The sequence below is a fragment of the Marmota flaviventris genome, chromosome 18, assembly GCF_047511675.1.
Source record: "Marmota flaviventris isolate mMarFla1 chromosome 18, mMarFla1.hap1, whole genome shotgun sequence".
NCBI lineage: Eukaryota > Metazoa > Chordata > Mammalia > Rodentia > Sciuridae > Marmota > Marmota flaviventris.
The window spans coordinates 7,540,820-7,554,286 of NC_092515.1; positions in this window are offsets into that span (position 1 = coordinate 7,540,820).

Consider the following 13,467-nt stretch of genomic DNA (forward strand, 5'->3'; position numbering starts at 1 on the left):
CCAGTGATCCTCTCAATGAATGCAGAAACAGCATCCGCAATTGATGTGGAAATAGCATCAATCATGATAAAAACTTTCAAGCAATTAGGCATGGAAGGAATGTACCCAGACATAGTGAAGACCATGAGTGACAAGCCCCCCCAACATCATACTCAATATGACAGGCCAAAGCCTTTTCCTCTAACGAGCACATACTTCTCTCTTCTGTTCAGCTTTGGACTGGAAGTCCTAGCCACAGCAAATAGCAGGAAAAAGAAATGATTAATATTGTAATGATGCACATACTACTGAAATTGAACCATGGATTCAGTGAAATTCCAATGAAAATTCTAACAGCAGTTTTCACAGAGTTGGAAAAACCAGTCCTCAAAGTCACATGGAATATATATCAAAATACTGTTGAGCTGCAAAAATGGTTGGGGTCATCACACTTGGTGATTTCAAATATTATCAAAGGGCTATAGTAATCTAATTGGCACATTAGTGGCATAAAAATAATATCATTAATCACTGAAAGAGAATGAGGATCCTGAAGTTAACCCAAACACATACAGTGACCTAACCTTTGACAGGGCATCGAAAATTTGCAATGATGAAACGATGGCTCTGCAATTGCCCATGAAGGGAACTCTGGATCTTCATATGCAAAAAAGGATGTTGGGCCTTTTCCTATCACCATACAAAGACATCCCTTCAAATAGAATTAAGGATGTACAGGTAAGATTGTCTCCATATAATTTCTTGGATAAAATCTTAACAAAAAACTCTTTGACTTATTTTTTTTGGATATACCACAAAATTATGGATGACAGAAAAATAAACAAATAGGACAATTTCAAACTAAAGAGTTACTGAATGACAAGAAAAGAATAAATTGAAAAGGAAGCAGAATCAGAGAAGGTTTCACAAATACTGTATCAGATGCTGGGGGCACATCCATCATGCAACTCAAGAACCAAAGAAAACACGTGACATGAATAGACAGTTATTCTAAACGAGTTCTTTCGATGGCCAAAGGCAAATGAAGTGGTGCTCTACCTCACAGACCATGAGAGAAACGAAAGTCAAAATCACCATGAGATGTAACTTCATCAAATGGCCATTATGAGAAAGCAAGAGGAACAAGCAGCAGTGGAGACGGGAATTAAAGCAGACTCCTGGACACTGCTGGTGGGAGTTCAGTGGAACAACCTTGATGGAAATTGGGTGGAGTTGGCTCAAAACTTTGCAACTCCATCAACCATGTGCCCTGGCAATCCCGCCTCAACACACACAGAGGAATTGACATCAGTCTCTCAAAGGTGTCTGCCTCCTGTGTTCACTGCACCATGTTCATAAAACCAAGATATAGATACAACCTGCGTGTCCACCAATGAACACGAGGATGCAATGATTGTGTTGTATGGATGGATCCATGACACACACACACACACACACACACACACACATACACTCAATGAAATAGTATTCCTTCACAAGCAGGAAGAAATGCTCTCAATTATAACAAGATGGATGAACCTGGAACATACTGTATTACTAAGACCAGACAAAAAAGGAAATATTCTATGATCTCACCTGTATGAGACCCCTGAAAATGTTGCACTTAGAGAAAGGGAAAGAGTGAGAGGTGGATGCCAGGAGCTTGAAGCAGGAAACTATGGACATGTTATTGACGGGTACAAACTTTCATGCACTTGAGGAAAATGTTCAGCGTATCCAAGGTAATCTTTGATGAGAAGATGGTATTAAGGTCTGGTGTACTTATGGTTGGCTGAAAAGTGATCTAAAATACTCTCAACTCACAAACACACATACTGATTGGTCAACCATGTTGATTTTGGGGGTCATTTCAGAGCACACAGCAGATGAATAATTCTTTACCTAAGTATTTATTGGAAATATTTTAATTAGACCTCAATAAAGTTAAAATAAATCTGTAAAATTAAAATGAATAAAACAGATTAAACTGAAGGCAGATTGCAAGACTGTAAAATACCACATCCCACGTGTGTACTAATAGAGTCACACTGTACATACAAAAGCACATGGGTCAAAAGCAACAGCATGGACAAGTCTTGGGCACGAGCTCCTCAGCAGATCCCGGAGGGTCCCGTGCAGAACAGATGAACTGGCCTGCAGCACCAGCACACGAGCTGAGTAACACCCACCCAGTGAAGGACATATGGGGACTTCCAAGGAACAATGATGATCACAAACTGCACTCGGACTTACCTAAAGGTGTCGCCCTCCATATGTTGGGAAATGTGCTTTAGGGGACAGAACCCCTGGGTATAAAAAGCCCACTGCATTGAAATGCACCCCTTAAATGGCTGTCCTCAAATACACAAGGCGTCAATATTTATGGTGTAAACACACACATCCTTAGTGGACCACAGTGGGCGGAACACACCAGGTCAGGACACAACAGACCCACAGGTCAATTCACATTCCACCTAACTGCTATAAAAGCACCACCCCCACAGTCACTGTGAGATCCCAGCTTTCTCCCCAGGCACTTGAGAAGCAGGGGGGAAATGCACCCATCAGCCAGCCCTGAAGTGAGGGCCACAAGTGCAAGGGCTCATGTGACATGGCAATTCATCTGGAGTCACAAAAGAGAAACAGGAAAACCCTGATCTTCAGTATGTTCAAAACACAAAGCACCTTTTACTTACCACCTGGTGACTCAAACTCTATTATGCAAAGCACTGTGGATGTGCCTTCCGGAAGTAAATGTGAAGACTGGATGAGAGCCCGTGGAAGAATGATGGCATTAGAACAGGAAGAGCAGAAGGAGCCCTAGAAAAGGAGGGAGAGAGAATTTCTGTGAAGGCAGCAGAAAAATATCAAACAAACTCAATAGAAAGGAAAAGCAAAGGCAAACACAGTTCCTTGGACAGACTGCTGCATTTATCCCCTCCTGTGAGACTGTCCCACTGCCCCATGTGAAGGCTCCCCAGTGTCAGGTGTACAGTGTGAGAAAGAGACACTGAGAAACCGCAGACGTGTGTGAAAAGGTGATGTTGGGATGGACTATGTCAGTGAATTCAGAGGTATGAGACTTGAGAAAACCCTAGGAGACTCGACTTACCATTGATTTCAGACCCGCAGGCAGCACAGTGCAGTGCTCCCCAGCATGACATGGAATACTGGGGAAAAAGGGCTTCCTAAGGATTCCCAAGGAATGCTTCAACAGCGAAGGATGCCAACCACCAGATGCAGAAACATCTGCAAACACTTCCTAAGGGCAGGAAAGTGGATTCTCTTAATCACACGGTGAGGGCCGCATAGCCTTCACAACAGAAGGAAATGTAGTTGAAACATTGATGACAAGAGTGTGTCCTTCCACTTCCAGATGAAAAGCAATCTGAACAAAATCATGGCTGACAGGAATCCCACACCGCGCAAAAGGATTCCAGCAACTGAGCAAGTGAGTTGTCATAAGTGCAAGGAGGTTCAGCATTAGAAAGGTCAGCTGTGTGACCACCCCCAGGATACTCAAGCAGAAATCTCCTCATCAACCTCAACAGACAAGGAAATCATGGGATTAAATGCCACACATATAAAGTTAAAAGTTTTAGAGATAGGAGTAAAAAGGATTTGTTTATGTGAAAAATATCAATAATGTCAACAATACCCTGTTTGGGGTTAAATGTGGAAAGCTTCCCTCTCATATCAGATACCAGTGCAGGCAACCTCTCTCTCTGCTTTTGCCCCTTATGACAGTAGAGGGCTTTATTGTCAATAAAGAAGGAATAATTTATAATCACTGGGAAAAAGTCAATATTTTGTTTCTTCATACACGCATCAAATTCTGTGGACAAAATTCTGAAAACAAAGGGCTAAATTATATGAATCATTTGAGAGATGATGATGTCTGTTGGGAACAGCTCAGTATAAAAATCACTTGAGGTCTGTATTCCACCATAAAACTATTATTCAAACACCATTCAAGAATCACACAGTTAAGTTGCATCAAATAAAATGAACCTCCAAATTATTACATGATAAACTTAGGCTATAAATTTTATAAATAAATTTATAAATAAAAAATGGGCATATCATGAGAGGAAGGACATTCAGGAGGAAACCAGACATCAAATGCAGTCCTTACCGGGCATGGACTGGGCAGGGGGAATAGAGCCCCGGGCTCCCCTCCTCTCTTCCAGGCCCAGGGCTGCAGGGCCCTGCTCCAGGCAGTCGGCCTCCCTGACACGGTGAGGAGTCTTGGAAAGGCTGCGCCTGGCCCTGTATTTCAGAGGCAGAATGACAGGACCTCTCCTCCCAGGGCACATCACTCACCTGTCCCCTGTTGCCCCAAGGACCTTGTTTACTGTGCCTCATTTTGAAGCCCAGGAGGAGCAACGGGTCCTCTCCCAGGGGCACGGGGGATCTCCTGGTGGACTGCCAAGTGGAGTGAGTGCAGTCACTGCCTGAGAACGTGGTTTTCCCAAGACGAATCCAGAAAGTGAACTTCAGCATCCAGGAAGTCATTAAAGACTAGTTTCCACACAGCTGGTGGAAATGACCACAAGCCTGGATCCAAGCTGACCCTGAGCAGGACCCTGAGGACTCAGGAGGCCACTGTGCCTCCTCTGCCTACAGTGGGTTTTACCTTCCTCCAGGCTCCATGCAGCACAGGCTGGTGCAGGGCACAGGGTGAACTGCCACCACAGCACAGGGAGTCGCCATTGTGTGGATCACGCGTGGCCTGTGTGGACCTGTCTCTCCTTTCAGAATTGTGGAGACGTGGGAAATGCTCCAGAACTGAGCTCTGAAATGTTTCCCATGCAACCTGTGATAGAAGCTCAATAAATGTAGTTAAAGCACATTCCTAACGCGATGAATTGTGAAATGAAGTCCGTGACTCTCAACACCTAAAATACATGCTCCCAAGACTAATGAAATGTCAGTTCTCCTAAGGCCCCAAATCCCTGCATTGCCCATATATCCTTCACCTTCTAAAACCTGTGCAGATTTAAATTTACCAGTACAATCTTTGGGTTGTTATGGTCTTGTGCTTTTGCAGAAGGCATATGCTGCATGAATTCTTCTCAAGTTGACATTTCTATCTTCTAGAGGGATTTTCTAATTTCTGGAGCCTAAACTTGAAGTTGCTGGTTACTTTTTTTCCTGCTGCCCTGCATTCCTTCTATGAGTATGCTAGAAAAAACATTAATTCTATGTAGAAAATACCTAGCATGAAAATGCACAATAGGAAATGAAAAGGAAATCAAAGGGTACAATCCAAAAAAAAAAAATAATAATAATAATAAGAAGAATCCACCAAACAAGAAAAGAAGGCAGCAGTAGAGATAATGAGGGTCTAGAAGAGCTGAATGACATGAAAGAGCAAAGGGGTAGTAGTCACTCCTTTCCTACCAGGAATTATTTGAAAATTGATAGGATTAAAGTTGCCAATCAAACCCCAAGTTTCCAGAAGCTGGAAAATCCACAGTTCAACTGTGTGCTGCCCAGAGAGCTTCACCAAACACCAAGGACACAGGTGAATATAATGGAGTGGGAAGGATTTCATGCACATGAGAGCCTAAGGAGGGCAGATTTTCTTTGGCAGAATCAAATAGACATTAAGTCACATGATCACAAGATAGCAGGACATTATGTGTTGATCAAAGGATGAATACTCTGAAGAATGTATAATACCCATTATAAACCTATGCACACTGAAAAACAGGGAGTAGAGGGGGAACAGGTACGGATACGGAGTTTAGGGCAGAGTTTGCCCTTCCTCTGACACTCTGTGGGTACACGTGCCATCACATGTATCAAAAGCCATGAATGGCTGGCTGGTGCTGAGACCTGTAATCCCAGCTACTCAGAAGCCTGAGTCAGGAGGATTGCAAGTTCAGGGCCCGCCTCAGTAGTTTAGCAAGATTCTGCCTCAAAATTGGAAGAGTTGCTGCTCTAGGCCATAGGTACAATGCTCTGGGGTACAATAACCAATACCCCCCAAAACACACATAAACATAAAACCAGAGAAGGAACATCATTGAGAGTGAACCCTGTTATGAACTATGGGTTTGGATCATGATGATATGTCAGTCTATGTTCTTCAGTTCCAAGAAGTGTTTCACTATGCTGAGATACTGAGAGAGGGAGGCTGTGCTTCCGGATGAACGGAGGGAAGGGGGGAGGTGACATTCAGTCCTTGTATGAACCTAAAACTGGTCCAGAAAATTAATTTTGCCAAAACGAAAAGAAAAACCACTAAACTAAACCCTAGATTACAACTCTGCCTCTGTTCTGCCTTGAAAATATGCAGTGAACTTAAGGCTTTTTCAGCAATGTCCCATATCATATCATGCCATAAGAGTGGTCAAAATGTTTCAGATTTCAGGTGTTTGGACTGGGGATGCTGAACCTCTTATAGCCTGAGAAGTCTCAGGTACAGCTCTTGGGACTCTGTGAAATCCATGATCTCAGGTTTAAGCGAAGTGACAGCGGGTACTGTTTAGAGCCCAGTGGTGTACATCTAAGGGGACAGGGGCTGGGAGGGCCCTGCTGGGGCTTCAGGAAGCTGCTGATGCTGTTTCCTGATCCAGGTGGGGAACCTGAGTGTGTCCACAGTGAAAATTCAGAGAGCAGTAACATTTCAGGACGTGCGTTGCAATTCCTTAGAAGAGACAGAAAAATAACCAGGTCTGTATCCTTGAAGGACAGCTGGACTCTGCTAAACCTGGATGGAGTAGAGAAGATGAAGGAGAAGAGAAATTTGAGATTTCATTCCCCAAGAGGATCATGAAGGGAGGAAGGCAGAGAGGGCTGGGGAATCACTCAGCCCATTGAGACTCTGCAACTCATTATCAAGTGTTAAAGCTGAAGTGGATGACAGTAGGTAGTGTTTTGAGAGCATTTTGTTGACATCTAAGGGACCAGGGTTGGGAGGTCCAGGAGGGCCCTGCTGAGGTTTCAGGAAGCTGCCGATGCTCTTTCCTGGTCCAGGTGGAAACCTGGGTGTGTCCACTGTGAAAACTCAGCGAGCGCAACATTTCAGGACATTTGGCCCTATAATACAAGAGATTTAACAATTAGGAGAGTGGGTGGACTTGAAGGGCAGGTAGGCCTCTGCTGAAACCTGGATTAAAGTTAGAAGATCAAGGAAAAGGTAAAAATCAGATTTCATTCCTCAAGAGGATCATGAAGGGAGGAAGGCAGAGAGGGCTGGGGAGCTTCCAGGATGCAGCTCAGACATGCTGACAAGGAGTGACAATGACAAGGGACATACAAGAGCTTTTGAAGGAAATAACTCACTGAGGGACAGTTCCTAAGCTGAAGGTACTTGAACTGCACATCCACATGGCACTGTGATTGATGCAGCCAGAGGAGGAAGTAGAGAGTTTTGAATCAAGTTGAGAAATATCCATTCATTCAAAGGAAAAACCTCATTCTGGTGTAGGATGTGACATTTGAAGCACAGAAATCTAGACACAGTGGGAATGTGAACTTGAAGAGTTGCACAGAAGCCTAAGAATCACGCTGTCACAGGAGGAGGATCCGGAGCCACAGTGGTGGTAAAAGCAGGCAAGGACCACCACAGAACCCTGAGTGAAACCCTGACTGCAGTAGGAGGAGGACTTCAGGTAGGGGAGGTGGAAGTGAAGGAAAGGGGTGTGGGGCAAGGAGCCTGCAAAGTCCGTGATGACAGCAATGGAAAGGGGCTCTCTGCCTCTCATGGAGAATGACTGAGAGAAGACACACGTCAGCTCAGACATGAGAGACTGCATCCAGATAGGAAGCCCTCCATCCCAACGTGAGTGAGCGTCACTGTGGAGAGGTCTCTGCTGACATCAGAGACGCCCCAGGGCGGCTCACTGCAGGCTCAGAGTGAGTGAACTCTCAAGCCTCCCAGTTCTCCTCCCCAGCTCTATTTGTAGAGCTTTCCTCATATCACAGAAATGATCCCTGCATCCTGAAGAGCCTGTGTAGTCCCCTGGGTTATGATGTCTGATTGTTCATAGGACACTGGAGTATGTCCAAGCCCTACAGTTGTAACTAGATTACGTAAAGTGGGCAATAGGAATTTGTGGGATGCTGCAATGGTTCATTTGAATTGTCCACTTGATTGGGTTAAGAGATGCTGATGATTAAGAGGCTTCTGGGTGTGTCAGTGAGTGTGTGGACACGTGAGACAGTGGACTGAAGTGGAGACCCTCCCTAAGCATGGGAACCACTGTCCAATAGGACAGTGCCTTGGATGGAATAAAAGTTGGAAGACCAAGGAAGCAGCAGCAGATGCAAGCTCAAATCTTGAATGGGTTCTTGATTGCTGCTATGATCACCTGAGGATCTCAGACTCACTTTTCTTCACTTGTCCAAAGTGGACTCTGCCAATGATTCTCTTGGGAGTTTCCTGAATCCCTGGGCCTTGGACTAGGGTAGCACTGTTGATCCCTCTTGTTCTGAGGCTTTAGCCTCTTGGGCTGTATCCCACAAATACCCATTGCCACTTGGAGCTACTGGTTCTGTAGCAGGGACAAAAGAGGCAAGGCACCGAAAATAGCAGGAAACAGTTTTATTTGGCTGCAGCCAGGTACAGAGGGTACAGCCTTTGCTGTAATCAGTCAATCCCCTGAACCCCAAATACAGGTAATTTCAGAGTTTTGTACCCAGCATGTAAGGGGAGGGGCTCAGAAGTTCACAGTCTGCAGAAGTTCACACAAAAGCAGCTTTTTCCTTCGCTGTTTTGGGCAAGTTAATACTTCAAGGACAACACCTGAGAAGGGAGAGCTTCTTCTCCCCTTTCTTTCTTCCCCTGACAGCTGTTATCGTGGAGCCCAATTGGTATCTTCTCTTCTCTTAAAAAAAGTAGACATCTCTGTGAAGCCCAGCTCAAGGCCAGAAGCCTCCTTAGCACATTTCTACAAACTACTATACTGGATACATTTGTGAAAAATTATTAAGGGGGTGCCCAGCACCTGAAGTGCTGGTATCTTCCTGGCCAGTGGCCAAGCAAAACAGGGCAACAGGAAAATAGGAAATTTATCCATATTGAACTTTTTCTCAGAGACTCTTTGGCTGACAGTCCCAAAATCAGCCATGGTGAGAATTCCTGGAGAAGCCCAGTTAAGACTTTTTCTGTGGAGAGAGGGGGTGCCACTTCAATTCCCCCCTTTAATGATGCTCCCCATAATTTAATCCTTTAAATCACAGAGCATCATTATCATCATCTTGGCTTAAAGCCTTATATATAATTCCAGAAAATTAGTTGTTGTCCTCCTTTCAACAGCGGCTTCTATAGTGGACCCAATAGTTTTAATGCACAGTGGAGCCAAACATGGAAGCAATCAACAGGTTAACAGCCGAATACCCACTATACCAATTAAGCTTTTAAATCCACCAAGAGTTGAAAACCAACCCCCTAAAAGTGTGTTAGGGTCCCAACTTTAATGCCTCTCCATGTCTGAATGGGCACGTATGCCAGTTTTCTTATGCTGTTGGCTATATCCTTGAGTGCTTGTCCATTATCATCTATTTGGATGCAACAATCTGAGATGTTGAACTTTCCACATATTCCTCCTTCTTCAGCCAGTAGGTAATCTAATGCCAAGCGGTTTTGATAGATGGCCACTCGCATCTGGGTGTGTTGTGTAGCTATGAGGTCAAGACCTGTGGCAGTCTGATTAGTTATGATTTCTAGCACAGCTTGTAAGTGGATAATTCTGTTCAGCATGTAAATAGGAGTCCTATAACCCCAGGTAGCCGGACCATAAGTGGCAATAATTCTCTGGGGTGTCCATTCATCTTCACCCCAAGATTGGTGGCCTCCTAGATCAATCTCTTGCCCAATGGATCTCCTTTCTTCTGGCCCTAGATCCTCATACAAGGGGATTCCTAGGTCCTTTCCAGTAGCATTAGGCAGTAAGAAAAACCCTGGTCTAATAGTACCAATAGTACATGTTCCTCTCCAATTGGTGGGGAGTTGGGTATAAGCCCTTTTCCCACAAATCCGAAATAGCTCATCAGGTACTTTCCAGTTAGTGGGAGCTGGGTTGCTCCAGAATTTATGGATTTCGGGGATGCCCCGAAAGGAACTGATCTGGTTAGTGTCTGGGCACGTACAGTTAAAAAGTGCTCTTCTCTTATGGGGCTTTTTGCATATTAGACCTCTAATTCCTAGACAGCCTGGATTATCTGCCCCAAACCAAGTAGGTTTCTCTGGCCACCAAGTGGTGTTCCAAAACAATATTCTATTACATGGGGTTTCACTGACCCATTGTGTGTGATGGGGTCCAAATCTGCCAACACATTCTTCACCAAATATTTCTGAAGTGAGAACCCAGCCTTGGGGCCTTTCATTTTTTAGTTCCATTTGTGTTTTATTCCAAAGTAGTAGGGAGTAAGCATCTAGACCTATTCCTGTCTATGACCATTCCTCACTCATAAGGGCCCCCCCACAGACCCAGCAATTTTTAACCCCAAGGTTTTTAGCAATTCTTCCTGATAGGTCCAGAAAGAGATTCTTCCCTAAGGGAGGAAGGTTGAGATTTGGGCTCAACTCTTCATACAGTTTAGCTTTAGGGTAAGAGTAGGTCTCAAGGCACTGGTTTCGAATCACTTTTTATAAAACTTTTCCAAGTTAGTGGCTGGGAGTCTAGTGGCCAACAATATCAAATTCCTCCAGTAAAGGGGAAATTTCCTGGGCAAGTTATTTTTTCCTTAAATTGTGATTTGATCCAAGCCATGTTGACTTTTTCCTTCCCACAGGCAAACCATCATCCACCTATAGCATTCCTCTGGTGGGACAGGTCCTAAGTATATGTTTTTTACCACCTTTTGGTTATAGTAGATTGGCTTGACACATGGTTTGCATGATCTCCACTGTTGGGGTAGGAGTAGGGCAGAACTCCATAAGATTAACAAAAGAACCCATACTAAGTGATAGACTAACATTTTGGTCAGCATAGGTGGGACAAATTAAGTTAGCAAAGCCAAACTAATAACATCAAACAAATCTTAGAAACTTATATAAACAAGATAATGAATATAAGTGGAATTTTGTTATTTAGAGCCCAGAGTGTTAACCATTACACTATAGGAATTATCTTAGAGGTTGAAAGAGTCCATTAGTTTTCATAGGAGGTTTGTCTTTCACTAGGAATAGATCAGCCAGTCCCTCTTCTGCCGCTGAAACAGGGCCGTAGACTCCTCAAGCTTTGGCTGTGCGTAGACCAGTCAGCTTCCGGAGTGACTGGAGCAGGGCTGTTGTCCTTCTGATCCTCAAGCTTCTCTGATGCTCCTTTTCTCCGGATGGTCAGCTTCAAGGGTGTTGTGGCATCTGGAGAGCACTCCCAGTGTGCGGCTGCAGGCTTGAGTCTTGTGTAATGAATCCAGGGGCCTATTTCTACAACCTTGACTGCAGTTGGGGTGGATAAAATCACAGTGAAAGGGCCCTTCCAAAGAGGTTTTAAAGGTTGAATATTCCATTCTTTGACCCAGACTGAATCTCCTGGCTTGAAGGAGTGTGCATCTGTGGTTAAACTTACTGGCAACCTCTCTCTAACCCATTGGTTGAGAACCTGCAAAGTTTTCCCTAAGGCCTGAAGTTGTTGCCTCAGGGTTAATTCCTCTATCTCTCTTAAGTCTCCCTGTAGCCCCTAATAAGAGGGGAAGGCCTTCCAAACATTATCTCATAAGGAGAGAATCCAGTCCTCCTAGTGGGAGTGGATCTAATCCTCAAAAGTACAATAGGGAGAAGTTCATCTCAGTGTAAGGGTGTCTCCTGACACAACTCACTCAATTGAGTCTTCAAAGTCCTCTTCATCCTTTCAGCTTTACCAGAACTCTGAGGCTTATAGGCGGTATGTAACTTCCATCTGATATTTAAATTTTTGGCCAGTAATTGTATCACTTCAGCCACAAAAGCTGGCCTGTTGTCTGAGCCAATAGTTATCGGGATACCAAATCTGGGAATAATTTCCTGGAGGAGCACTCTGGCTACCTCTCTAGCCTTTTCAGAGTGGGTTCGAAAGGCTATTACCCAATCCGAGTATGAACACACAAACACCAGAAGATATTTATAGCCCCGTGAGCGTGGTAGTTCCGTGAAGTCTACTTCCAAATCCTCGAAAGGTGCTCCTCCTATACTTTGAATTCCTGGTGAAAGTTTTGGCCTCTGGCGGGGATTGTTACATGCACACACCTCACATTGTTCACAAATCACCCGGGTAATGCTTGTGAGCCGGGGGATATAGAAATATTGGCTCAGAATTGTCTCAAGTGCTGTATGTCCAATATGTGTTCCTCTATGGAGCTGTCTGATAAAGGCTGGGGCTAGAATCTCAGGAATGGCTATTAGGCCAACAGAAAATTTCCACCATCCGCCAGGGAGAGAACTTCCTTCTTCAGTCTTAAACCAATTACTTTCATGCAGGGAATATTTTGGCTCTCATTGTGTTAGTGGGTCTGGCAGGAGAGCAGCATTTAAATCCAAGGCTGGATTATCTTCTCGCTTGTAGGCAGCTGATCTGGCCTCTCTGTCAGCTCTCAGGTTGCCCTGAGCAACCACAGTATTTCCTTGTGATGACCCCGGCAATGCTTAACTGCAACCCTTTAGGGAGCCCACACTGCATCTAAAAGTTTAAGAATTTCTTGCCAATATTTTATGTCTTTTCCTCCTGAGTTAATTAGCCCCTTTTCTTTATATAAGGCCCCATGAACATGCAGGGTGGTGAACACATATTTTGAGTCTGTGTAAATATTTGCACAGACTCCGGCTGTCAGCTGAAGTGCTCGAGTCAGTGCAATAAGCTCTGCCTTTTGCGCTCAAGTTCCCTGAGGCAGAGGTTCCACCTCAGCAGTAGAGTCCAAGGTGACCACTGCATATCCAGCAAAACGAATCCCATCTTTTATAAAACTGCTTCCATCTGTGAAGTACTCTGCATCAGCATCCTCGAGGGCTGGTCTGCCAGGTCTGGTCTGCTGGAGAACACTTCACCCATGACCTCAATACATTAGTGATCAGGTTTTCCAGGTCCAGTGGGCAGCAAAGTTGCTGGGTTTAGAGTTCTGACGACCTCAACGTGAACACGTGGGTTTTCACATAACATGCCCTGGTATTTAACCATTCTTTCAATAGTCAACCAATAGTGTCCTTTATATTCTAACAATATCAAAATTGAATGAGGAACTCTGACAACCAGTTCTTGTCCCATGGCCAGTTTATCAGCTTCCAACACCAGAAGACCTGTGGCTGCTAGGGCCCATAAACAAGGTGGCCAGCCCTGGGCTACAGAATTCAGCTGTTTTGACAAATAGGCCACTAGACGGTGCCATGTCCCCAGCATCTGAGTCAAAACTCCCACAGCCACTCCAGACCAATCATGGACATACAGAAAGAAAGGCTTCGTGAGGTCAGGGAGCCCTAATCCAGGGGCACTGGTGAGTGCTTGTTTAATGTCCTCAAAGGCCTTTTGTTGTGTTGGCCCCCACATCAGGGGATCTCGTTCT